This window comes from Acomys minous (assembly GCF_964271855.1).
Source record: "Acomys minous genome assembly, chromosome: 20".
Lineage (NCBI taxonomy): Eukaryota > Metazoa > Chordata > Mammalia > Rodentia > Muridae > Acomys > Acomys minous.
This window is the reverse complement of record NC_140502.1, coordinates 12,193,276-12,220,332: the sequence shown is the minus strand read 5'-3', so window position 1 is coordinate 12,220,332 and position 27,057 is coordinate 12,193,276. Positions and strand designations below refer to the sequence as shown.

The 27,057-nt window shown below is 43.0% G+C and overlaps 1 protein-coding gene across 1 annotated transcript in view; it reads left to right on the top strand.

Moving 5' to 3' along the window:
• Nucleotides 1-27,057, top strand: part of LOC311590935 (olfactory receptor 6Z7-like) — a gene marked incomplete at its 3' end in the record, with an annotated part of 132,849 nt that overhangs the window by 82,001 nt on the left and 23,791 nt on the right. The window lies entirely within an intron of this gene.

Genomic DNA, 27,057 nt, shown 5'->3' with positions numbered 1-27,057 from the left:
CCTGGAGATCTGGTCCCCACCCAGCCTGCCTGAGGGACTGCATTCCTGAGACTCAGGACCCCTCCAACCCCCCACCCACCCACCCCCGCTTATGGTTTTGTCCTTGCTTCCCTGTGACCCCCACCCCTAATTACAGTTTTTCCTTATAAACCCATTGCCCTTGAAACTCCAGTATCACTCTCTTATCCTGCTCCATCAGGAAAGACTGTGATCCAAAGCTCTGAGCCCATAAAACAGCATCCTGTGTATATTGCATCGGTATCCAGTCCTGGTGGTCTTTTTGGAGGTCTCATGTTCTAGGTAATCTTGGCATAACAGCGGCATGCTCAGAGTTCCCAGTCCCACCCACCATTTCCCAGTTACCTAACTTCTATGTTCTCTTGCTTCTTTACCTGCAACTCAATGGATTTTAATGTTTCATTAGTTTATTAGTGTGTAAGGTGAGCACACAGTTGACAGGTTGCACCAGTTATGGCCACAGAGAGTCAGTTTTCTCTCTACACCATGCAGGTTCCTGGGACCAAATTCTGGCTTTGGCAGCAAATACCTTCTTCACCAGCTGAGCCACCATGCTGGCCCTTTGATATTTCCTTGGAGACAGAGTCCTATGTTGCCTAGGCTGGCCTTGAACATATCAGCGTACTTAAAGTTCTCCATCTTCCCTCCTTGAGCCCAAGTACTGGGCTTGCAGATGTGCACCACTGTGCCTGAGATTATGCAGTATTGGGTATGGAGCTCAGGGCTTCAGGGATGCTAAGCACTCCGCCAAGTGCATTTACCCCCTAGCTCCTTTATCTGCAATGCATAGAGCCTACACCCTGTCAGGCAGTCGCCTTGATGCCATGAGGTTAGTTTGTGTACACAGGAGCTACTGTGAGCCTTTATTATCTCCATCCAAATGGATACACCTCTCACACTTTACAGCGCTGGGAGAGCAATAGCTGTAAGTGGGTAGGCTGCTAGGCTTGAGCCTCAGTTCTCTCCTTGGCTAGTGAGGGTCTCAGGAGCATCAAGTCTGGGGTAGAATGAGATGTTATGAGTTGCCAATTCATGAAGTCTGACCAGTGTGTGTATGTGTGTGGGTGTGTGTGTGTGTGTGGTGTGTGCATGTATATGAGCCTGGGTATACAGGTGGGCAAAGCCCAGCGGTCAGTGGTTTGAGTTCTTTCCACCTCCTCTTTTGAGACAAAAATCTCACTGAAAGTGGAGCTCACTGATTTGGCTGCTCATCCTGTCTCTGCCTCCTCAGTGCTGGAATTAGAGCTACATGCTTTCCCTCACCCCCAGCTTTTTACATGATCCTCAGGTTCACATTGCAAGCACTTTATCGGTTTTGCCATCTTTGCCAGCCTGGGTGTTAGAATTGTAAGGAAAGCATTGTCTCTGTTCCCATCTCACAGATGGGAAACTGAGGCTCAGAGAGGAAGAGGGAGCCTGAGCCAGGTCTCTCACACTGCAGACTTTGTGCTCCATCAGCCAAACAAGAACCACCTGAATGTTCTGGCAAGCTGACTCTGCTCTCAACACTTTTCTACAGCTTCCCTTTACCTTCCCACCCTGGGAGGCAGCCATCTCTTTATCTCCCATCTCTCAGGCAGAAAACAGAGACAGAGAAAGATGAAGGAGATTGCTAAAGTTCTCCCAGCTTCAGCAATTCAAGTTCTCTGAAGAAGACACAGGTATTCCAGAGCCTGAGGACCATTTTACTTTGACAGACAGATGGAATCTTGCAGATAAAGAGCCAAAGTTATCATAGACTATTTCCAGCCCCCTTTTATACTCAGTATCAACCTCAGCATCCAACATTTTCCTCACTAGATAGAATTATAAGCCAGGCTATCCTAATAGTCAAGAGATACAAGTGCCCCGGCCCGCCAGGGTTCGACTAACGCTCGGGAGGAAAATTTTCCTGTATATGGCGGAACACAAGACACGAAGAAGGGGGCAAGTCTGCATTCTGATCAAACCCCGTTTATTGAAAATTTTCACAGAGTTTATATAGACACAGAGGCATGGGTATTTATGTAAGCAAAGGTTGCTATGGATACCTAACTCTGGACTGCTCCAGCAGGTGTCTACCTTTACAGCTGCTATAATTGCAGGAGAGAAATTCCAGAGAAGTTGTGAAGGATCTGGTTAGTCAGGAAAAAGTTCCTGGAACTGCTGGTCTTTAATTTGATCTTACCAGTAGTCTTACTGGAAAAGGAGTAGCTCAGGGGTCTAGAATGAGCAGCCCCCACAATAAACCACATCAGGTGTCTAACTGCTGACCCACGACAAGGTCAGCTGGTTTCTGGTGAATGGCAGACTGCTGGAGAAATAGGAACCTAGGCTCTGACAAGATGGAAGAACATTGGCCATATAGCCTGTCCCCTGCATACAAGTGAGAAGATTAAAAGTTGAAGCCAGCCTCAACTACATAGTGAGTCATAAAGGCCAGGTTGGACCTCAGGAGATCCTGCCTCAATAAACAGCCCCACAAAACCACTTGAGTTTCATGCTAAGCCCAACAGACCCCCTATCATCTGAACCCCATGGAAAAGGTTCACAGCCCAACCGGCACACCTATCCGATAAAAGCTACTTCTGACTCACCTTCGTTCTATGACTATCAAGATCATGTAAGAGAGGGAACGTGTCCTTCTTGAATCTGTGCTCCTGAGTGATGGTGCTCTTCGGCTCAGAATAACCGACATCCTTGTCCTCCATAAGGCAGGTAAACTTTACGTTGTTGCTTGTGCTAGGCTAAGCCTTTGCTGACCCACCCCATCAACTGAAGGTGTCTCAGCCCTCCAGGCACATTATAACAGCTGTTAGGAGTTGGTAGCTGGGCAAGCTACCTGCCTCTTGACCTCTCTCCCCATACAGTAGGTGGAGCTGAATCCTCTTTGGTGTTGGGATAGAGTAGGTGAGGCAGGTCTCTCAGGGAGCAGGGTGCTGTTTGGGTACACATCCAAGATGGGAATTCCTTACTCAAAGATGAAGCCGCTTTTAAATCTATGGCAAGGATGACTCTGGGGATGGACCATGTCTGCTGAAGTTCTTGAGGTTGGCTCTGAGCCACAGCTCCACCTCTGGGTTGTTCCTCTCAGATTTTCTTGGGAGTTTGCCCAAGCTCACCTCTGGGACTTTGTGTCCTGCGGTGGTTCTAAGCTCTGAGAAGGAGGCTCTTAGGCAGACAGGAGATGAGCCCTGACCCAGCTGTGACCTGCCTAGAATATTCTGGTAATAATGGTAGTAAACATTATTATGCTATCTACTATTTTGCCTTGATGGGTACTTTGCATGTAAAACTGTCTGAGACAGATATAAATATGAACCACAGATAGGAATACCTTTTTCTTTTAACTGTTGCAGATACTTCCATGCTGTAGATGAGAAATTAGCTGTCCATTCTCACATCAGTGGACTTTTAGGCTCTTTTCAATATTTTACCAAGGCTAAGGGTTCTGCAACTGCCATTCTCAAATCTTTTCCAAATATTATGGGCTGGAGAGATGATTGCCTGGTTAAGAGCTCTTGCTCCATAATCATGAGAGCAGAGTTCAGATTCTAGCATCCATAAAACAAACCAGACATCCTATGCACCAACCACAGATGTAAGGTAAGATGTAACATGAGGATCACTGGGTCTTGGTGATTTCTGGTCTAGCAGAGAAAATGCAAGACCAGATTCAGGGAGAGACCCTGCCTCAAAGGAATAAGTGGATAGCGACCAAGAAGAACACCCAACAGTCTCTTCTGATCCCCGGCATGTGCACCTACTCACACATAGATAAATATTTTAAAATAAATATCTTAGATTTATATATATATAATATATATAATATACATCTACTTTATTCTTTATATATTATAAAATCATAGCTCATATTAAATACAAATATATAATATACACATATACAATATATAATAAACTATATAAAATATTTCATAATATAAGATTTAATGTAATATATCAATACATTATAAAATATATTAAAATATATAATTGTATATTATGTGTTATATGCATGTATATAGTATGTGTGGGCTATATATACACATTAAACTTAAGATGTTTATATACATATGCATGTTTAGTCATATATATAAATTCTTAAAAAATAAACATCTTAGGTTATATATTTTTAAGTATGTTCAACAAATTTCTTTATGAATATTTAGTGTAGTTTTTGGTTGTTATTACCCTTGATTTTGGTTGCTCTTGTAAATGACTTCTCATTTTCAAGTCATGTTTTTATCGACTACAGTAGATATTCATATATATTATTGATCTTTGTGTTTTATCATATATCTGTTTATTATTTTTTTATTTTTCCATTTTCACCTAGCCTTAGTAATGTTTCTTGTATGAATATGGCTGCTCCTCCGTTTGGGACACAGGTGTTCAGGATTGAGGTGTCTTCTTGGTAAACTTTTCCTTTGATCTGTATCAAGCTTCCTTCCCTGTTTCTTTTGATTAGTTTTGGTTGAAAGTCTGTTTCATCAGAGACTAGAATGGCTATTCCAACTTGCTTCCTGGGTCCTTTTGTTTGGAATACATTTTCCCAGGCCTTTACTCTGAGGTAATGTCTATTTATTGCTAAGGTGTGTTTCTTGTATGCTGAAGAATGGTGGGTCCTATTTTCGTATCCATTCTGTTAGCCTGTATATTTTTTGGAAGGAGCTGAGGCCATTGATGTTGAGAGATATTAATGACCAGTGGTTCTTACTTCCTGTTTTTTTTTTATGTTGTTGGCAGTTGTGTGTGTGTGTGTTTCCTTTCTTTTGGTTTTGCTGATCTGTGGTTATTTATTTCCTGTGTTTTCCTATGTGTTTTTAATCCTCCTTGAGTTGACGTTTTCCTTGGAGTATCTTCTGTTGGGCTAGATTTCTGTCTGGGTACTATTTAAATGTGGTTTTGTCATGGAATATTTTGTTTTCTCCATCTGTGGATATTGAAAGCTTTTCTAAGTACAGGAGTCTGGTTGGCATCTGTGGTCTCTTAGTGTCTGGACAGCATGTGTCCAGGCCCTTCTGGCTTTCATAGTCTCTGTTGAGAAGTCAGATGTAATTCTGGTAGGTTTGCCTTTATATGTCACTTGGCCTTTTTCTCTTGCAGCTTTTAATATTCTTTCTTTGTTCTGAACATTTAATGTTTTGATTATTATGTTGCAGGAGGATTTTCTTTTCTAGTCCAACCTATTTGGAGTTCTGTACGCCTCTTGTATGCTTATGGGCATTTCTTTCTTTAGGTTGGGGACGTTTTCTTCTATGAGTTTGTTGAAAATGTTTTCTGGGCTGTGGATCTTGGAGTCTTCTTCTTTTATTCCTATTATTATTATTATTATTATTATTATTTTCTTTTTATAGTGTCCCAGAGTTCACGGCTATTTTGTGTCAAAAATTTTTTAGTTTTAACATTTTCTTAAGACTGGCAAGATGGTAGCAAGCCTGACCTTCTGCCGGCTTCTGGCTCTCCCAGGGTTGTGTGGGGTTTCAGGGTATGAGTTCTGCCGACTGGGGAGAAGATCACACACACTCTGGCCAGGTGTATGGTAAAGAAGACTACAGGTGGATTCAGTTTGTAGCTCATCAGAAGGAGGTAGATGAGAAGTTTGCCATTGATTTGATAGCATGACAGCCATGAATGAGGTGGACCATTGGATCATAGCCTGTGATGGAGGAGGTGGTACCCTGGGCCTCCCCAAGGTATACATAAACTCGGAGAAAGAAACCTGACGGGCTGTGGTCAGATGTTGGGGGAGGAGTGTCCTCCCTGTGAGAGGCCAAGGGGAGGGGAATAGGGTGGAAGACAAAGGGTGGAAATGGGATGATACAAGCAAATCGGTAACATTTGGGATGTAATAGGAATAAATTATAATAACTTAAAAATAAGGAAAAAACAAAGGGCATGTGGTTACTGTGGCCTGCAATTCAAAGCAGCATTGCCACTAGTGTGGGCTGCATCCTGGTCCTCTGACACATGTGAAGCCATCTCCACATTAGGTGTTTTGGTGTGAGATCACTGTCTTTTGAATGGCATCCCTCGTTATGAATAAAGGATTCTGCCACCATGGAAAAACATTTTCTTCGACTGATGTGTCAGTGACTTCAACTGTATCTTCTAAACTTGAGATTCTCTCTTCCATCTCTTGTATTCAGTTGATGTTGCTTGGGTCTGCAGTTCCTGTTCTCTTCCATAGGTTTTTTTTCAACTCAAGGATTGCCTCAGACTGTGTTTTCTTTCTTTCTTTCTTTTTTTCAGATTGTATTTTCTTTGTTGCTTCTAGTTCCCTTTTTATTCAACTCTTTCTTTCTCCCATTTAATTGTATTTTCCTGTGAGTCTTCATATGACTTATCCAATTCCTTCACCTGTTTAGATGTATTTTCCTATATTTCTTTGAGAGATGTATTTTCCTCCTTCAAGGCTTCTATCATTTTTTTTTTATCACCTCAGATTTAAAATCTTATTCTTGTGCTTCATGGCTGTTAGTGTATCTCCAGGGATTACAGTGGTAGGACCACTGGTTTCGGCGGTGTCATATGGCTCTGAGTTTTGTTGCTTATGTTCTTGTGCTGGCCTTTAGCCACCTGGTTGTCTCTGGTGTTAGCAGGCCTGGAGATTCTTCTGATGATATCTCTGTGCCCTATGTGGGCCAGGCAGGTCGGGAGCAGGTGAAGAGAGCTCCAAGCTAAAAGATGACTTCTAGGGATCCTCAGAGGCTTCCTTAGGATGGCTGACAATGTATATTGGCGCCTGTACCCAGCACAGCTCTGCTGGGTTCGCTGTCCATGTCCCAGTTGGACCAGGCAGGAGAGGAGCAGATGGCCAGGCCAGTGAGAAAGCAACAGGCTGAAAGTTGCTTGTTTCGGCCCGTTGGGGTCTTCAATGAGTACCTGTGGAGGGGGCAGACAAGTGGGGGGACAGGAGACACAAAGAAATGAGGGCAAGTCTGGATTCTGATCAAGCCTCATTTATCGAAAAATTTCACAGTTTATATAGGCACAGAGGCATGGATATATGCATAAGCAAGGGTTGCTATGGATACCTAACTCTGGAATGCTCCAGCAGGTGTCTTCCTTTACAGCTGCTATAATTGCAGGAGAGAAATTCCAGAGAAGTTGTGAAGGATCTGGTTAGTCAGGAAAAAGTTCCTGGAACTGCTGCTCTCAGGCAGCTGGCCTTTAATCTGATCTTATCAGTAGTCTTACTGGAAAAGCTAGTTTATAACCAGAAAGGAGTAGCTCGGGGGTCTTAGAATGACCGTCCCCCACAATAAACCACAACAGATGTCTAACTGCCGAACCACAACAGGGTCAGCAGGTGTCTGGTAAGTGACAGACTGCTGGAGAAATAGGAACCTAGGCTCTGACAAGATGGCTGAACATTGGCCATATAACCCATTTCCTACAGTTGCTTAGTTGCCCCTCAGGCCTCCTTGGTGTGGCAGACAATATAGGTTATGGCCAACGTTCGACTTATCTCTGCTGGTTTGCTGTCTGTGACCCAGACGGCCAGGCCAGTGAGGAGTGGGTGGAAAGAGATCCAAACCCAAAGCTGTTTGGGTGTCCCACAGGTCTCCTCTGCTGGTTTGCTGCCTGTGTCACAGATAGGCCCATCTGGTAGGGGAGATGGTGGAGAGAGATCCAATTCCAAAGCTGCTCAGGTGTCCCACAGTCTTTCTTGGGATGGCAGCTGATATAGGTTGTAGCCCACGTCCAACTCACCTCTGCTGGTTCGCTCTCTGTGTCACAGCTCTAATCAATCTCCCTTAATAATAAATGCAATTGATCTTTTCACTTACTTAATGGTGTCTAAATATCTTTTCTTTTTCCTGGTTATTTTATTCATTTTTATTACATTTGTGTATGTATATGTACATACATACATTTGTGTATGTATATGTGAGTGTGTACATGTACACATGCATGCACCACGCTGTATGTGTGTGGAGGTCAATGGATAACTCGTGGTGAGAAAATCAACTCCCAACATACAGGTCCTGGAGACTGACTGAACTAAGATCACCAAGCTTAGCCACAGTCACTTTTACCCACAGAGACATCGCCCTCCACTGAGTTTAAATCTTTCTGCCAGCTCCTTTAATTTGGTCTTCTGCCTGCAGCAGTTTGAAGAAGAGTGGCCCCCATACTTGCAAATATTCAAATGCTTGGTCATTAGGGAGTGGTACCACTTGACAGGGATTAGGAGGTGTGGCCATGTTGCAGTGTGTTGGAGTGGGTGTGGCCTTGTTGGCGTGGGTGTGGCCTTGTTGGCGTGGGTGTGGCCTTGTTGGCGTGGGTGTGGCCTTGACGGTGGAAACGTGTCACTGGGATTGGTTTTGTGTCTTCAAATGCTCAAGCCAGACCCAGGGTCTCTCTTCCTGCTACCTGCAGATCCAGTTGTAGAACTCTCAACTTCTCTGGCAGTATCTCTGCCTGGGTGCCACCGTGCTCCCCTCCATGACAATAATGGACTAAACCTCTGAAACTGCAAGCCAGCCCCAAATGCTTTCTTTTATAAGAATTGTCACTGTCGTGGCATCTCTTCACAGTAATAGAACACTAACTAAGACACGGCCGTTTTCTTATTACTTTCTTTTTTTTTTTCCCTTGTGTATGTTTTTATTTAATTAATTTATTCAGATTACAACTCAATTGTTCTCCCATCACTTGTATCCTCCCATTCCCCCTCCCTCCCGCTTTCACCCTATTCCCCTCCCCTAGGTCTAAGACCGAGGGGGGGCCTCCTCCCAGACTATATGGTCATACGCTATCAAGTCTCATCTTGGTAGCCTGCTTATACTTTCTTTGAGTGCCACCAGGCCTCCCCACCAAGGGCAGGTGGTCAAATATGAGGCACCGGAGTTCATGTCAGAGTCTGTCCCCGCTCTCCACGTAACTGTGGAGAATGTCCTGTGCATTGGGTAGATCAGGGTAGGGATTTGATGTTTACTACTTGTATTGTCCTTGGTTAGTGCAATAGTTTGAGCAGAACCGCCCCCCCCCCCTCAGGCCCCGATCCACCTGTTGCGATGTTCTTCTTGTAGGTTTCTAATAGTTCCTTATAATATCTTTTGCTTGGTTTGGTCTCAGTTGGTTTTTGCTGTATTGAAGACAGGGTTTTTCTTTGTAGCCTTGGCTGTCCTGGACTCACTTTTGTAGACCAGGCTAGCCTTGAACTCGCATTGATCAGCCTGCCTCTGCCTCCCTGAGTTATGGGAATAAAGGTGTGTGCCACCACACCCAGATACTTCTTTCTGATATCTAATTTATAGATTCGTTTGCCGTAAAGGCCCACACTCATTAATAGAAAAATCCTTCCAGTCAAGGGAATGATCAGAATCTCTTGCTTTGGTAAAGACCTAGCATCCCAGTTGGGCTGTCTCAACCACCAAGCCAAGGGACACCTGGGAGAAGGTTGACTCACCTTGATCAGCGCTAAAGAAACAGTTATAATTAGTCTTTTCATGAGATGCTGCACTCTTCTTTCCCAGGTCGCCAACACTAGCACAGCAGCTCACAAGGCTGCAGCCATGTTGTTTCACACGTCTGTCTGCTTTGAAAAGCACAACTTTTCTTCTATTTTTTTTCCAAGCAAGCTTTCCTTAACATTTTGTATTCCCACCCAACATTATTTTGGGCTTTCTTTCTCTCTCTCTCTCTCTCTCTCTCTCTCTCTCTCTCTCTCTCTCTCTCTCTCTCTCTCTCTCTCTCCTATGTGGCTGTTTGTCCACCATTCGTCTAGAAGGGCATGATCTTTAGTTTTTGTTTTTGTTTTATTCATGCTCTTACACAGAACTGCTGAGAATCACACCTTGCCTGCCCTGGGGTTGTCTTTTTTTTTTTTTTAAGATTTATTTATTTATTATTATGTATACAGTGCTCTGACTACACATACACCTACAGGCCAGAAGAGGGCATCAGATCACACTAGAGATGGTTGTGAGCCACCATGTGGTTGCTGGGAATTGAACTCAGGACCTCTGGAGGAGCAGTCAGTGCTCTTAACCTCTGAGCCATCTCTCCAGCCCCTTGGGGTTGTCTTTTAAGCTCTTTAAATGTTGCCCTTGAGCTTCCGTTTTAGTTCATTCTTAAATTCTCTTATTAGTGAGACTAAGAGCCTCAAGAGGAGACCTCGATTGTGTGGGATGGATACGAAGTTCAGCACGGTAACATGACCTTAAAGGGCTTCTCTGAGCAGGACATAGCCTGAATGGTAGTTAAAAATAAAAATAAAAATAAAACTAGTTTAGGGCCAGGCATAGTGGCGCACGCCTTTAATCCCAGCACTTGGGAGGCAGAGGCAGGTGGATCACTGTGAGTTTGAGGCCAGCCTGGTCTACCAAATGAGTCTAGGGCAGCCAAGGCTACTCAGAGAAACCCTGTCTTCGAAAAACCAAAAAACAAAACAAAACAAACAAACAAACAAAAACTACTTGAGTTATAATATAGAGACCAAACCATAAGGAGATGTGGTACGGAGTGAACTTGGAAAGCGTTGTCATTGGTGTGGGAGAAACAGCCCAGTGGCAATAATGAACACGTGATGTTTATCCGTGCCCCCATAGCTGCCTGTCCAATCTGTTGTCTATCTATTTTTCTTTCTATCTTCTGTCAATTTTTCTATTTTATATCTATCAATCTATCTATATCCTATACCTTGCCTTCCCTGGGACTTCCCTTTTAAACTCTAACTTTTTTTTTCTATGTACATACCATCTATCTAGAGTCTGAATACACAGCCACTTCTCTTCTATCCATCTTCAGTCATTCTATGTATCAGCTATCTACTTTATAATGTCTTCTGTATATTTATGTGGCTATTTACATTGTATTCCAGCTATGTATTGATTTACCTATTTTATATTTCTAACTTCTGTTTGTCTTTTATCTACCTACTATCTTCTGAATATCTATCTTTGACATGCCAATCTAAATCTATCTCTTTATGTATTTATCAATCGTCTGTCACCTAGTTTCTGTATACTGTCTGCTTCTCTGCCAATTTATCTTTCTGTCTGGCATCAAACTACTCACTACCACCTATTTTTTTTTAATCTCTCCAGCTATCACCTATATATCCCTATTTATCAGTCTATCCAACTATTTGTTTATCTTTCTGTCTTTTATTGCCTATCTACTCTTCAACATCTATCAATCTCTTTCCATTTGTCTATTATGTATCTATCATGTATGTATGGATATATGTATGTATGTATGTATGTGTCTGCCTGCCTATCTTATCTATTTATTTGTCTATTTATCTATCTACTAGCTATCATCTATTCTTTATCTTCCAATTTATATCTAGCTTTATCTATCATCTATGTATGCATGCATGTAGATATGTATATATATATATATATATATCTTTTATCTATCTATCTATCTATCTATCTATCTATCTATCATCTATCCTCCATCTATTTCCCTGTCTTTTTATCAATCTGTCTACCTATCTTCTATCTACCTACATATTTATCTATCTCTTTTCTGTATATGTATGATCTATTATTACACGTCCCCTTTCATCCTAACAAGAGCTCAGTGAGGTACGTCTTACCATATCCTTTTTTTCCAGATGAGGATGCTGAAATGCAGTTTATTATTATTATTATTATTATCCACAGCCACAGAGCTAGCATGTGGGAGAGCCAGGATTTGAACTCACTCCTATGACTCCACTCTTAGCCATCATGGTTTAGTGCTAGAGGTGAGCTCTGGGCTTTCATCCTAAGCACATGAGTGGATAATGATATTTATTTGCACAGAAAAAAAAAAAAAAGAACTGAAGGAAGAGAAGATTTGGAGACGTAAAGGCCTGTTTCCGCCCCAGTGTCTTAGATGTGAGATGTCTGTTAGGCTTGCATTTGGAAACTCTGAGCAGGTTTAGGAGCCAAGAGAAGGTGATCACTGAGAGAAAATAAATAGATAGGTGGGATGATACATAGACAGACAGACAAACAGAAGCTCCAAGAAGCTCTGAGTAGAACATCAGTGGTAATTAAAGTCATGGGACTGAGTAAAGTTGGTTCCTGTACCCAAAGGAAGTCATCCTAAGTCCAGTGTGCCATCTTCAGCACTGACACCTGGCATGACTATCAATTCAGTATCTACAGAGAGCACCTCACAAACACCTTAGGGATGCCTGCAGCAAACTTTAAACTGCTCTCTGAAGCCCTTGAGGCCCAGTGAGGTTCCTCTCGCCTGCTCTCACAAGTTGGAAACTCCAAGAGCCAGGAGTCAGTTTAGATTAACAACAAACCCTCTCCTAAGGCTTAAAAAAAATGTCTCATTAAATTGAAACTCCCAGTGGCTTCCCAAGGGTGAGATCTTTACTAACTCACTGAGTACCCAGCAAGGCCATACCCCACAGGGCTGGAGTAAATTGGCTTTCCATTTCACCTGGAGTAGCCTCTAGAGATGAGGCCTCTCTGTGCTTGTTAAGAGCAGGCAAGCCCAGACCGGTCTGACAATTGCAAAGAAACTTTTTGACTGGTTAAACTCATTAGCAAATAAGCTGAGGGTGGCTGAGACCTCCCCCAGGGGCGGCAAGTCTGGCCCCATGCTGAGGAGATGCATCCTGGAGTTGGCAGAGAGGAAAAGATTCTTTTGGCATGCCCTGCTGTAGCCGTTGTTTAGCCGAGAGTGTCTTGGCTCCGTGGGAATCTAGGCTGTCCTCTGTCAGATGATAGTGCCAGTGAGGGCGACACTTCAGCTGTGCCTCTCTCTCTGAGTCTTCAGTGCCTTAGGCAGTGCTTGGCTGTACCCACTCAGCCAAACCTTTGCCGAGTGACTGAAAGGGTCTCACTTGGATGATTTCTTGGCAGCAATAGTTGCCAATCTGAGGGGACTCTGTCCACCAGGGAACCCTTGGCAATGCCAGAGGACATGTTTTTGGTTGCCACATTAGATGGGGGGGGTGTTGATAGTGAAATCCAATGTGTGGAAGCTAAGGATTGTGCTTAGCACCCTACAATGCATGGACAGGCCCTTGTTGTAATGAATATTCAAATTCCCAAATGCCAAGGTTAAGACACATTGGCTTACTGATTCCTAATGTTCCCTCTTTCCTACTCCACATCTTTCCCTCATTTTAAAACACTCTGACTGAAAGCGACTTGGGGAAGAAAAGGATTTCTTTCACTTACATTTCCAGGTCACAGTCCATCACTGATGGAAGTGAGAGAAGGATCTCAAGGCAGGGACCGAACGACAGGACTATTTGCTATTCCATGAAGCATTGCCTCTGACCAAGGAACCCACTCAGGGCCAAGGAAATGCATCAGAAGCCATGGAGGAGCGCTGCCATGCTTTACCAGCTTTCTAATATAAGTCTAGGACTAACTTACCATGGAATGGCGCCGCCCACAGTGGGCTGTACCCAACTACACCGATTAACAAACAAGACAGCCTCCTCAGACATTCCGGATAACATCTCATCCAAGACTCCTTTCTCAGTTGACTCAAGGCTATGTCAAGCTGACAGTTAAATCTAGGACAATAGGCATCTTCTGGAGCTCACAGTGCGCAAATGGGGAGTGGGGGCCTGGGGAGATGACACAATGGATAAAGTTCCTGTTGCACAAGCATAGGTATCAGAGTTTGAATCCTCAACACCCAGGTGGAAGTGACGTATAGTGGTATGTACCTGCAACTCCAGCACTGGACAGGTGGGTCTCCAGGGTTTGTAGCCAGCCAGGCTAGATGAAACAGTGAGAGTCACCATCTCAAAAATAATGTGGAAAGTGATAGAAGAAGACACAAATGTAAGCCTCTGGGTAGCTACACCACACACACACACACACACACACACACACACACACACCGACTAGCATATGTGAAAATATATGTGTACCTGTATACATACACAACATGAGAGAGAGGAGACAGAGATAGCGAGACAGAGGATATTAAGAAGATGAACTAAAAAGCTTGGAAAGGACTTGGTCAATAAAGTGCTTGCCGTGCAACCATGAAGACTAAGCTACCTCTCCAGCACCTTATAAGAAGCTGACCACAGCAGCAAGCACATGCAATCTCAGTGTTGGGAAATCAGAGGCAGGGGCATATCCTGGTACATGCTGGCTAGTCAGTCTAGATGAACCCATGACTTCAGGGCTCAGCGAGGAGGCCTTGTCTCAAAAGCTAAGGCGGAAAGCAAATGAGGAAGACAGCCAGGGGCTGGAGAGAGGGCTCAATGGCTAAAAGCATTTATTACTTCTGACAGAAGACCCAAGTTTATCTTCCAGCACAATCATTGGGTGATTCACATCTGCCGGGAGCTCCAGCTGCAGTAGATCTGACATCCTCTTCTGGCATCTGCAGGTACTGCACACATGTGTATTCTCTCTGTCTCTCTGTCTCTGTCTCTCAGTCTCTCTCTCTCTCTATCTCTCTTTCTCTCTGTGTCTCTGTCCCTCTCTCCCTCTCTCTCTCTCTCTCTGTCACACACACACACACACACATACACACACAGAGAGGAGAGAGAGAGAGAGAGAGAGAGAGAGAGAGAGAGAAATCTTTTCTAAAGAGATACTAAATGCCACCTTTTGGCTTCCGTGAACACATCTTCATACACACACACACACACACACACACACACACACACACACACACACACACTATGTATATAAAAAATGAATAAATAGAAGGCAAACAGTCTTTCCAAGAACATTATGTTAAGTTAAATAATCAAGACAGCAATAAAAAAAAAGACAACTTTGATATAATAGTACTTCTATGTGTAGTTTCTTTTAATTCTGAGATTAAACAAAGACTGTGATACTGGTAATAGGGGCTGGAGTGATGTCTGTTGAAGGGTACAAATTTCAGGTATAAGATTTTAAAGGTCTGGGGTTCTGATGCACAGCACAGCAGCTGTAGCTCACAATATTGTGGTTTGTATTTGATGTTTACTCAGAAGATAGACCCCCAAGGTACACTTACCACAACCTTGCTCCAATAATGGGACAAAACCAAACAAACTGCATTAGAGAAACATCTTATAATAATATCTGAACAGATGTTCCTCAGACTGGTCAAGGTCACCCAAAAATGAGCCCCCATGTGGTTGCTGGGAATTGAACTCAGGACCTCTGGAAGAGCAGGCGGTGCTCTTAACCACTGTGCCATCTTTCCAGCCCTGAAAAAAAATAGCCTGGAAGCTCTCACAGCCCCGAGGAGCCTAAGAAGATAGGCTACCTAACAGTGGCACAGTTTCCTGGCTATGATGCTGGAGCAGAAGGACGTGAGGTGAGAACAAAGAAAATTAGCATATTGTGAATGGGTTACTGATTATATTTAATGTGCTCTGCATACATGGGATGTCATATGTACACGGGTTTATAAGAATAGTTTATACTATTCTCCACAATCCTCTGTTAACTTGAAATTTCTCTTAAAATAAGTTTGAAGTCTAGAAAGGAGGATAGTAAGATACAGGTGCTGTGAAGGGGGAAAAGGGAAAAATAAAATAAGTAGTTAGCAACAAGAAGAAGGAGGAGGAAGAGGAGGAGGAGTGCCCCGGCCTGTGGGGTTCGACTAAAACTCAGGAGGGGGTTCACCTGTTGGAATGCAAGACACAAAGAAGGAGAGCAAGTCTGAAGTATTGATCAAGCTCTCAAACTTTATTAGTCAGGCAGCGGTATTTATAAGTCAGAAGGCAGGGAAGCATATTGCTATAGCAACCCAGTTGCAGGCTTTTCTCAAAACATAGGGAATTCCAGGCAGGGTCACAATGTCCTGCCACACAGGGTATCTGGCTCCCTCTTTGTCTAGTCTAACTGCTAAACCACAACAGGGTTGCTCCATCTCTATCTGTCTTTAGTGTAACTGCTGACCCACAACAGGGTCAGCTAGCTTCTGGTGAAAGGCAAGCTCTGGGAAAGACAGAGACTTAAAGGTGCAGGCTCTGACAAGATGGCTGAATATTGGCCATATGGCCTGTTGTCCCCAACATCGGAAAAGGAGGAGGAGGAGGAGGAGGAAGAAGGAAGAAGGAAGAAGAAGAATTAAGAGAGGCTCCCCTGAAAAGGTAGCAAGTAATTCCAGATAGAAGAAGCAGCTTAGGTAAAAGGAATGCATAAACTTTGTAGAAAGAATATTGGAGATCAGAGCAGGAATAGGCAATGGGGATTCAGAAAAAATAAAAGAAAATGAAATGGTCCTTCATAGAAACCAATCATAGAAAATGTTGGCTGTTCTGCTTCTAATGAGATGGTCATGTGGTTTCTGTCTTTGAATCTATTTATGTGATAGATAATGTGAGTTATGCAAGAAATGAGAAAAGAAGAGAATTAACCAGTGCTGCGTTACACTAACCAGAGATTTAGTGCAGCCAGTGGTATCCATCTATGGCAGTGAGTAACCCATGGATTTAGACATCTACGGTAGGCCTGTCCCATAGACACTGGGCGTTATGGACTGGAGAGGTAGTTCAGTGGTTGAAAGTGCTTTCCCCATAAGTGTGAGCATTGGAGTTCTGATGCCCAGATCCAAATACATGCTGGGTGAGCATGGTGACCCTCCTGTAGCTCTACTTTGGGGAAACAGTGGAGTCCTTAGAGCAATCAAGCTAGGGAAACTAAGCACATCAATGAACTCTGGATTTGATTGAGAGACCCTGTGTGCTGGATGCTATTTTTTTTGCCAACTTGGCGTCATCTGGGGTTGTCTGGAAAGAAGGAGGAGAAGAATGCCTCCATCACACTGGCCTGTAGGCATACCTGTGGGGAATTTTCTTAATTAATTATTGATGTGGGAAGGTCCAACCCACAGTGGCAGTGCCCACTCCTGGGCAAGAGGTTCTGAATGCTGTGAGAAAGTAGGATGAACCAACTATGAAGAGAAAGCCAGTAAGCAGCACTCCTCCACTGCTTCCGCGTCACCTGCTGCCTCCAGGTTCCTGATTTGAGTTCCTGTCCTAATTTCACTCAGTGATGGACTGTGATTAAGAAGTGTAAGTATAAGAACAAGCCCTTTCCTCCCAAACTTGCTTTGGGTCATGTTGTTTATAACAGTAATAAAAACCTAACGAGGATACCCTACCTCAGTGAATAAGTTGGAAGAGAGATTAAGGATGAGTCCTAACATCAACCTTGGGAATACACAGGTTCACACACATGGACACTTTCACCTCCACACATGTGGGAACACACACACACATACACACATACACACACACACACACACACACACACACACACACACACACACACACACGCAGGGGCGAGTAAATATGTAAAAAGGACAAGAATGATTGTTATGTCAATGTCTCCACGTAGTCCTACCTCCAAGATTCCTTCCATAACTGTATCCAAGAGCAACAAACACCTCTCGCTTGCAACAGGACACTTCATAAGAAAGATGGAGTCTCTGCCCGCATTGAGAGTACCATCTGATAAGAGATGGCAGACAGGAAGCTAGTGAATATGCCCACATACAAAGTGATTAGGATACTTTTTCTTTTGCTGTTATAAGATGCCATGACCAATACAACTTTAAAAAGAAAACACTTAAGTGGCTTATGATTTCAGAGAGTTAGAGTCCATGATGGTGGAGTGAAGGCAAGGCAGGAGGAACAGCTTAGAGCTCTCGTCTCAAAAGGCACAAGCAGGAGGCAGAGAAATCACTGGGCAGACCTCAAAGCCCATCTTTAGTGACACACCTCCCTCAATAAGGTCACACCTAATCTTTCCCAAACAGTTCCATCAGCAGGGGACCAAGTATTCAAACATGAGCTTGGGGGCCATTTTAACTCAAGCCACCACACAAGGCTATAGGTGCATGAATACAAATAATGTCAACCACTGATCCTACTGACTGAACATTTGGGTACCTAGGTACCAACTAGTTCCCTTGATTCTCTTAAGACCCTTCTGGAGACAGGTTCTCTTAGAACCTTTAGTTCTCAAAGATAGAAACTGAAGTACAGTGTTCTGCTTTGCATATGAACCATCCTCTATGGGCTTATGAGTAAATTCCTAAGTCCCCAGGCAGTTGTCTTGTTTGGGGAAGGTATGGAAACTTCTTTGGAAGACAGTGTTTTCCTAAAGGAAGTGGGTGACTTGAGACAGACTCTTCATAATATTGTGTCCCTAGCCTCATCTTCTTTTCTGCTCTCTGCAAATAGTGATGCACCAACCTTTTCTTTTCCTATTTGCATCCCTTTTATTTCCTTCTCTTCTCTTATTGTTCTGTTAAGACTTCAGCAACTATATTTACTGTGAGTAGGGAGTGGACACCCTTATCTTGTTCCTGATCTTAGTGGAGCTGTTTTAAGTTTTTCCTCTAATTGGTATGTGTTAGCTGCATGTTTGTGTGTGGACTTTATTATGCTGAGGTTTGCTCCCTTCATCACTAGTCTCTCCATGGATATTTATATGAAGAGATGCGGGATTTTTTCCCCCAAAGGCTTTTTCTGCATCTAATGAAATAATCACGTGATTTCTGGTTTTTGAGTCCACTTACGTGATGGATGATGTTCATTGGTGATGGATAAGATTAATTGATTTATCTTCATTGAATCATCCCCCAATCTCTAGAATGAAGCCCATTTGATTGTGATAATGATCTTTCTGGGATTCAGTTGCCAATCCTCCATGTTTCTATGACCACTGAGCCTTTTGCCATGTCAACACAGTTAATGACTGCCTTTCCCTTCCTCAGAAACACTATGATTAGATTAACTCCATCTCTCTTCTCATAGATTCTGTTTCAATAGGCATCTTTTGTTTTTCTTTCAAACATGTGTGATGGGCAAATTGTCATTTTGACACAGCCTAGAATCACCTGAGAAAAGGATGATCAATATTAATGGATTATCAATATTGGGTTGCCCTGTGGGCATGACTGTGGGGTTTTTCAAGTTAAAACTGAAGTGGGAAGACCCGGATCACCATGGGTAGCAGAGGGCCTTGAGCTGTGTAAGAGTGGAGAAATCAAGCCAAGTATAAAGAAGCATGCATGCATTTACTTTGTCTTCTTGTTTGTGAATGTGACCAGATGCTTCAAATTCTTGGTACCTTGACTTACCCAACAATAAAGGACCATAACCCAGAATGGTGAGCTAAGATAAACCTTTCCTCCTCTCAGTTGCTTTTTTGTTAAGATATTTTTACCACAGCAACAGGAAGAGAACCAGAATGCCATCTTGCCTTTCCAAACGCTACAGCAAACGACCAGAAAGACATTTTTCTTCATTCCTCAGAACTTAATACAACTATGATTTGGGGGGAATAGTCTCCAAACTCAATAAGAATCCTCCATGTTCCTACCTGTGAGCTCTTCCTCATGTTACAAAGCCAATGACTGGGATCCTCTCCTAATGAACGAAGAAGCCCCAGTTCTCTCCTGCTCATGGATTCTGCATCAATAGGGATTTTTGTTTTCTTTCTCAGTATGTACAGTAATTTGTCATCCATTTACTTATTTTTTTTATAGTTTGGGAACTGTGCCAAAGTGCACGTGTAGAAGTCAGAAATACAATTTGCAAGAGTCAGTTCTCACCTTCCACTGTATGTATCCTCCAGATCCAACTCAGGTTGTCAAGTTGTGGCAAGCACCCTTACCCACTGACCCATCCCACCAGTGCAGCACGTGTATTTTCTATGGTGAGCATTTACCAGTTCCCTCTTGAGAGTCTATTTTCTGCTGTCAATGCCATATCTTTTTCTTCCACCCTTAGTCTGTATGATCTGAGTAAAAAAGCTCAGTTTCCAAACATGAGGATTTGAAGGATAAAGAATGTGACATCAGACAACCATGAGAATCTAGTCATATCTTTTTCTTCTATCCTTGGTCTGTATGGTCTGAGTAAAAAGACAGAAGGAAGGAAGGAAGGAAGGAAGGAAGGAAGGAGAAAGAATAGAAAAGACAAAACAGAAGCAAGGAGCTTACTAAACTATATTTGACCTTCAAATTTGGGATTTAAAGTATTTACCTGGCTTAGAATACAAATGTGTGTTATCTCTCTGTATGCCCAGGTCATTTTTGTTAGTTGTGGATACAATGAGCAATTTTGACTCTTGCAAATATCGCTTTTTTTAAAAAAGATCAGGTTTTCAAACATAGGGTTTGAGGAGGTGAAGATTGCGACCTCAGCCAATGAGGATAAGAGATTAACTCAACAGTGGAGTGTCTATGCTCAGGTTCAGCCAATCATCTTCAGCTAATCAGCAACAAAAATGTTGACTAAGGGATCAATGTCTGGTCTCAGCCTTGGCTATTCATGATCAGAGAAGTTGTTTCAGGAATAAAAGGTTCTTTACCATTGGCCAACCTCAGAATATTATCTTTACTGTTTGTCTATTCATTCTTTCATTTATTTTGCTTCATTAAAAAAATACTTAAAGTTGGAAAAAATCATATATATTGATGATATATAATTTACTACTTTGATATTTACAGGCCTTGTGGAGCAGCCAAATAGAACTATTCAACATATATTCATTTATCACACTTGGAATGAGGACATTTAGGATATATTTCAGTAATTTTCTTTACATTTGTTTATTTGTTTATTGTGTGTGCTATGTTAGTGTACCATGGTGCTTACATGGAGGTCAGAAAATAGCCCATTATAGTCAGTTCACTCCTTCCACCATGTGGGTCTCCAGGATTGAACTCAGGACATCAGGCTTCATAGCAAGTGACTTTACCCAGTGATCCATCTCACTGGGCCTGTTCCTGCCTAAGTGAAAATTTCCATCATTTGAACAAGAAAGGATGCCACCTCTACCACCACCCTCACCTCCTGGTCCTGGATTGTGTGCCCATGGGTCGCACTGCTGTGGCAGATGTCTGGACTTGAGCAGAGGGAGCGGCCTGCCTTACTTGCACTGTGATCCCCCTTGCTCCTCCCACTGTGACTTTGAACCCCATGCACTGTGTGACCTCTGCCTTCCCTCTGTGATTGGCGTGTTGACAAGGGCTGTCCCAAGTCAATAGAAAGGGAAACAGTGGGGATTAGGGGAGAATTGGGGGAAGCTACCAAGGACTCAGAATAGAGGGTCAGACTTGTGCCACTTGGCTACTTGGGGTAAAGCCAGTGCCAGCAATAACAGTTTATCATGCTCAATAATTTGGGATTTCAAACACAAATGAGAACTCCACCCACCCACCCCAAGTGCATGTCACCATCACTTAAAAGTAAGTTCCATTGGGGGGGGGGGGAAGTAAGCAAGCAAGCAAACAAACAAAATCCAACTTCCTCACCCCATCCCCCAAAACTCCAGAAAATACTAATGAAGACTTCCTAACATCCAAGACACTCTAAAGGCAAGCTCAAGGGATAAAGAACTCAACAGGTGCAGGAAGTCCTGATAAACAGTATTGACTACTGGGAAGAGAGGCCAACCAAACTTCTGAAAAGAGACACTCTCTGTCCTATCAAGCTGCCTGCAAATCATTTAATGAGTTCCAAGTTAGGAACTTTAGTGAACTGTGACCAATGCTGTGGTGGACTTTGTGATGCAGCTGGTTTAGAGTCATTTCTGATACTGTCAGTACCTCTTAAATAACTCCAGTAAAACCTATTGTTTCACCAAGTTGAACTTTGATGATATCCTTACTTTGTTCTGTCACTGATTTGCTATCTTTGGTGGGCTGATAGTTCCTCACATCTCCCCTGAATAATGTCACACGACATACTCAGGTGTTTATGAAACGATGAATGAATGAGAAGAATATCATATTCACACAACAGAAAAATAATTTCTAAATTTCTTCCAAATTATAGTAGGATGGTTTGAATGAAGCTTCCATAGGTTCATAGTTGAATGTTTGCTTCCCAGTTGGCAGAATTAGTTTTGGAAGGGTTAGGAGGCATGGCCTTATTGGAGAAGGTGTGTCACTGTGGATGGGCTTAAAAGGTTTCAAAAGTCCATGCCAGCCCCACCCCTCACTTTCTACCTGTTGTGGGTGGATCAGATGTGAGCTGTCAGCAACTGCTCCAGCATCATGCCTGCCTGCTTGGCTGCCATGTTGTCTGTAATGATGATAATGTACTAACCATTAAAGCTGCCTTGGTCATAGTGTCTTTTCACAGCAATAACACAGTAACCAAAACAGTACCGTTGCCATGCCACCATCACTCCTGCTGAAAGAAAATACCTGCCCCTCTACCTCTAGTCTGTCACCAATGCTTTCACTTTACTTTGGTTGAAGAGGAGAGAACAAGCCCCACAGCAGCCAACATTAACCTAAATGGAAAAAAAATCTCAAAGCAATCCCATTAAAATCAAGACTGAGACAGAGCTGTGCGTTCTCCCCACTCCATTTCAATGTAGTTCTTGAAGCACTAGCCAGAGCAGTAAGACAAGAGCAGGAAACTAAAGAGACAAATAGAAGAAGAAGTCAAATTATCCTCTTTGCAGATGACATGAGGATCAAAAAAATTAACACCAAGAAACCTGTAGAAACAGTCAATAGTTTCAGCCAAGAAGCAGGACACTTACAAAAATTAGAGTTTGGATATGATTTACTTGGACTTGATTCTCGACACTTTTCATGGAGTCACAGCACACTACTCACCCCAGATAGAAAACCCACAACAGACAAAGGTAACAAGTCCATCAAAATAGAAGTTAATGATGAGCCCATGAGTCTGGGTTAGGGGTTTACTTTCAGGAATATGGGTAACTCTAAACCAGCACATGACTAGAAGGCCTGCCCCAGCAGAGATGATGACTCCCCAAAAACCTGCATCACTAGAGCTCTTTGCACAGCCTGCAGCCATCTTAATAGGTCTGAGAGTCTCTCCTCTGCAGCTCAGCCAGTCAGAGACTCATCTCCCAGTGGTAGGTTCAATAACTTCGAGTGGCCCTCTTGAATCTTGTAAGCTTTAGCTGTCTAGGATATGTAAGTTTGTTTACGCCCTGAGTCCCCAAGCCTCTCTGCTCCTTCCTGGAAGAAATGTTTCAATCCAGAGGAATTTGCTAGACAATAACTGTCAGCTTCCATGTCAATAACTATCAAGTGGGCTTTATCCATCCAGTCAGTAGCTTCATGGCTATAGCATGAGCAAGCCCGACACACTCATCACTATTCCAAACACCGGAGGCAGGACGAAAAGCAAAGACAGCAAGAAGTTTGCTCCAGGGATATCTCCTTTGGGGAGTCTCCAGTGACAAATCCCAATGAAGTAAATCCAAAAGATGATTTTCAGCATGATGGGCTTTTATTGCATATTTACATGTATATGATATGTACACATATGGGGTGTGCATGTGTGTGCTGTGCTTTCTTCAGCCCTCCCATCCAACAGGGTGTAGCATCAGCTTGCTCATTGTATTAAGTTACTTCTCTCGACTCAATGAAACACCGTGACCAAAATTCAACTTATGGAAGAGGCTTTATTTTGACTTATGGTTCTACAGGGTGAGTCCATAATGGTGGGGGAGGTACAGCAGTAGGAGGCCAGAGCCTGAAGCTGAGACAGAACATCTTTCATGGCAAGCAGGAGGCAGGCAGAGTGAACTAGAAGTGGGGCAAAGCTACAAACTCCCACTGCCCACTGCCACACACTTCCTCCAGAAAGGTTCCACATCCTAAACGTTCTAGACCCTCCCCAAACAGCGCCCCCAAATGGGGACCAAGTGTTTAAACACGCAAGACTATGGGAGACGTTCTTCGTTCAAGTCATCAAACCATCCTTTGGGGATAATACCAGTGGTGATAGTAATAATAATTAAAATAGCGATGACTACCACTCAGTCGGCTTACTTCATGATACTTACCAGATGTTACTGCATTTACTTTTTTACAAGAATCACATGAGGCCTGGATGGGGAGACCTGGTGGCACTCAGAGGAAGGATAGCAGGCTACCAAGAAGAGACTTGATACCCTAAGAGCATATACAGGGGGAAGAAGTCCCCCTTGGTCACAGTCATAGGGGAGGGGAATAAGGGGAAAATGGGAGGCAGGGAGGAATGGGAGGATACAAGAGATGGGATAACCATTGAGATGTAATATGAATAAATTAATAAAATATAAAAAAGACCACCTACAGCAGGCCAAGTTACAGTACATAATGAAACAAGAGCAAATGCCTAAATGATAATTATTTTTACTTTTTTCCCCCAATAATAAAGATGTATATGAAGCCAGAATAAACTGCCCAAACAAGGGGGGGAAAAAAAACAACAATCACATGAGGTAACCATGAGTTACTTTCCTCATTGCTTGACAAGATGCCTGACGTAAGCAATGTGAGGAAGGGTGGGCTTACTTCAGCTCCTAACTTGAGGTGTAGGTCACCACTGCAGGGAAGGCAGTACAAGTCGGGGTACAAGTAGGAGGCATCTGGTCACACTGGACCAGGGAGCAGGCATAGATGAATGTGGATACTTACTTAGCTCACAGTGTCCTTTCAGGCTGTGACCCTTATTCATGGGATAAAACCACTCACCTTTCTCTTGGAAAGCATCAGTGAAATACCAAGAGGTATATCTGAGTCCAGTCAAACTGGCAGTGAAGACGACCCATCACGGATTGGGTCCAATCACGCCCCATCTTACAACGCGTGCGAACCTTAGCCAAACGAGCCCTTTGATGACAACCAGTCACTCTATCGTGTCACTGAGTTTTATTTTACTTAAAAGATTATGCTCAGGACACTGGGGAGATGGCTCAGAGGGTAAAGTGCTAGCCACATAAAGCTGAGGGACAGGAGCTTGGAGCCTCAGCACCCGTAGCAAAGCTAAATGCCGCAGCCTACTTTGCACTCTCAGCCTTTGGGGGAAGTGAAAGGGGCATCCTTAGAGCAAGCTATATAGCTAGACTAGACAAACTAATGAACTCCCGGTTTAGTGAGAGACCTTGACTCCTCAGGTGAGGGAGAGAGAGCCTAAGGAAGACACACATCGATCTTTCGCCTCCACATGTGTGCGCAGCATTTCTGTGAGGGGGACTACCACAGACAGAAACATAGGTTGGATGTTAAGAAACCTTGGAGCCACAGAAAGACGGGGTGTTTTGATTCCTGTCACAGCGGGGGTATTGTGGCAGAATTTTAATTTGGCAGGGGATATAGCCTGATTTAGATTTATTCTGACTTATTTTTGTTAACCTCGGACTATTAAAATTCCATAATTACAAGGTTTATAGTGTGTATATGTCTGAGATCATAATGCTATATCAGCCATCTTCAATTGGACATTGTATGAGAATGTCATCCTCTACGAAACCTGTACTTGAAAATCACACAATGAGTTGCAAAAAAAATCACAAAAAAATATTTGAATATTTTCCCTTTTAAAAATTTTATTTTCTGTGTGTATTTTGCCAGCATATATGTAGGTGTACCATGTGTGTGCAGTGCCCTTGGAGGCCAGGAGAGGGTGTCAGATCCTCTGAAACTGGAGTTACAGACAGTTCTGAGCTGCTTTTGTGGGTGCAGGGAATCGAACCTGGGTCCCCTGAAAAAGCAGTTGGGTCTCTTAACCACTGGAGCCATCTCTCCAGACCCAACTTCGTAGTTGAAAAAAAAATGCTGTGTGCATGTGTAGATGTGTGTAGTATGTGGATAGATAGATAGATAGATAGATAGATAGATAGATAGATAGATAGATAGATGCATGTTAGTGTCCGCACATTGTATTATATACACGTGTAGAGGTCAGGGATGAATGTCTTCTCCCATCACCTTGTTTTTTGAGTCAGAGTCTCTCACAGAACCCAAAGCTCACTGATTAGCTAGGCTTCTGTCCAGCAAGCTCCAGAGATCTTCTTGTCCCCTACCCCCATGCATTACCTCATGTGTCCTTTTGTTGTTGTTTTCTTTTAATGTTAATTTGTCTTTGAGGACTCATACCTGAATAATGTATTTACTTCATTTCCACCCCCACACTTCCCTCTCCATTCTCCCTGTCAACCTCTATTCCCACGTAGCAGCTCACAACCACTTATAACTCCAGCTACAGAGGATCTGATACCCTCTTTTGACCTCTGTGTGTACTGCAGATGTGTGGTACATACCCAGATACTCAGGCATACAAATACGCATATAAAATAAATGTATTTTTAAAAATTAAAAGTGCTAAGATTTTGTGATGCACAGGCATTATATAATATCCAAGTTGCTAGCATCCACAAATAGTTTTCTGGATGAAGGCCCCCATTCCTTTCTGGCTTTATCTGAGTGCCTTTCCACAGTGACAGAATTGAAGTAGCTACGGAAACTCCAAAATGTGTATCATCTCATTCTTTCTAAAAGGTTCTGGGGGCAGTTAAGAGCACTGGCTGCTCCTCCAGAGGACTTGAATTCGTTTTCCAGCTTATAGCTGTAGGTGATTCCAGTACCACAGAATCAAGCATCCTGTCCTGGCCTCTACAGGCACTGCAAATGCATGATGTACATGCCTGCATGTAGGTGGTGCACTCACACACATGATACAAAAATAAATGGGTTGGGTGGTGGTGGCACATGCCTTTGATCCCAGCCCTCAGGAAGCAGAGGCAAGCGGATCTCTGCGTTCAAGGCCAGCCTGGCCCACAGAAAGAGTCCCAGGACAGCGAGAGCTACACACAAAAACCCTGTCTCAAAAAATAAATAAGTAAATAAATCTTTTAAAGAAATGTAATCCATTTATTTGTTTGTCCATCTTAAGACTAGGGCTCATGTAGCTCAGGCTAGATCTAACGTTACTATGTAGCGACAGCTGGCCTTGAACTCTTCTTTCTCTCTTTATTTCCCAAGTGCCAGCATTGCAAGCATATACTGCCATATACTTTTTAAAAGAGATTATTAAACTTCGTTCATGTAGTAACTGACTATATACGTCTTTCAGAAATGACCTAGTAGGGTTATTCTAAAAACAGGCTTAATTTTTGAACCTGACGCAGAGTCTATTTTCCAAGCTTTATTGAGGTATCAGAGGCCAATAAAAGTTTTTTTTTTATACTTAAGGCATATAAGTTTTAAAAATAATTTTTTATTTATTTGAAAATTTCACACAAATAATCAGTGGATCTTCAGCATATCCACCCCTAGCTCCATCCCTCCCGCTCCCTCCAGCCCAGCTATGTTGAATCTCTTCTGCTTTTTTTCTTTTTTAAGCTCAGAGTT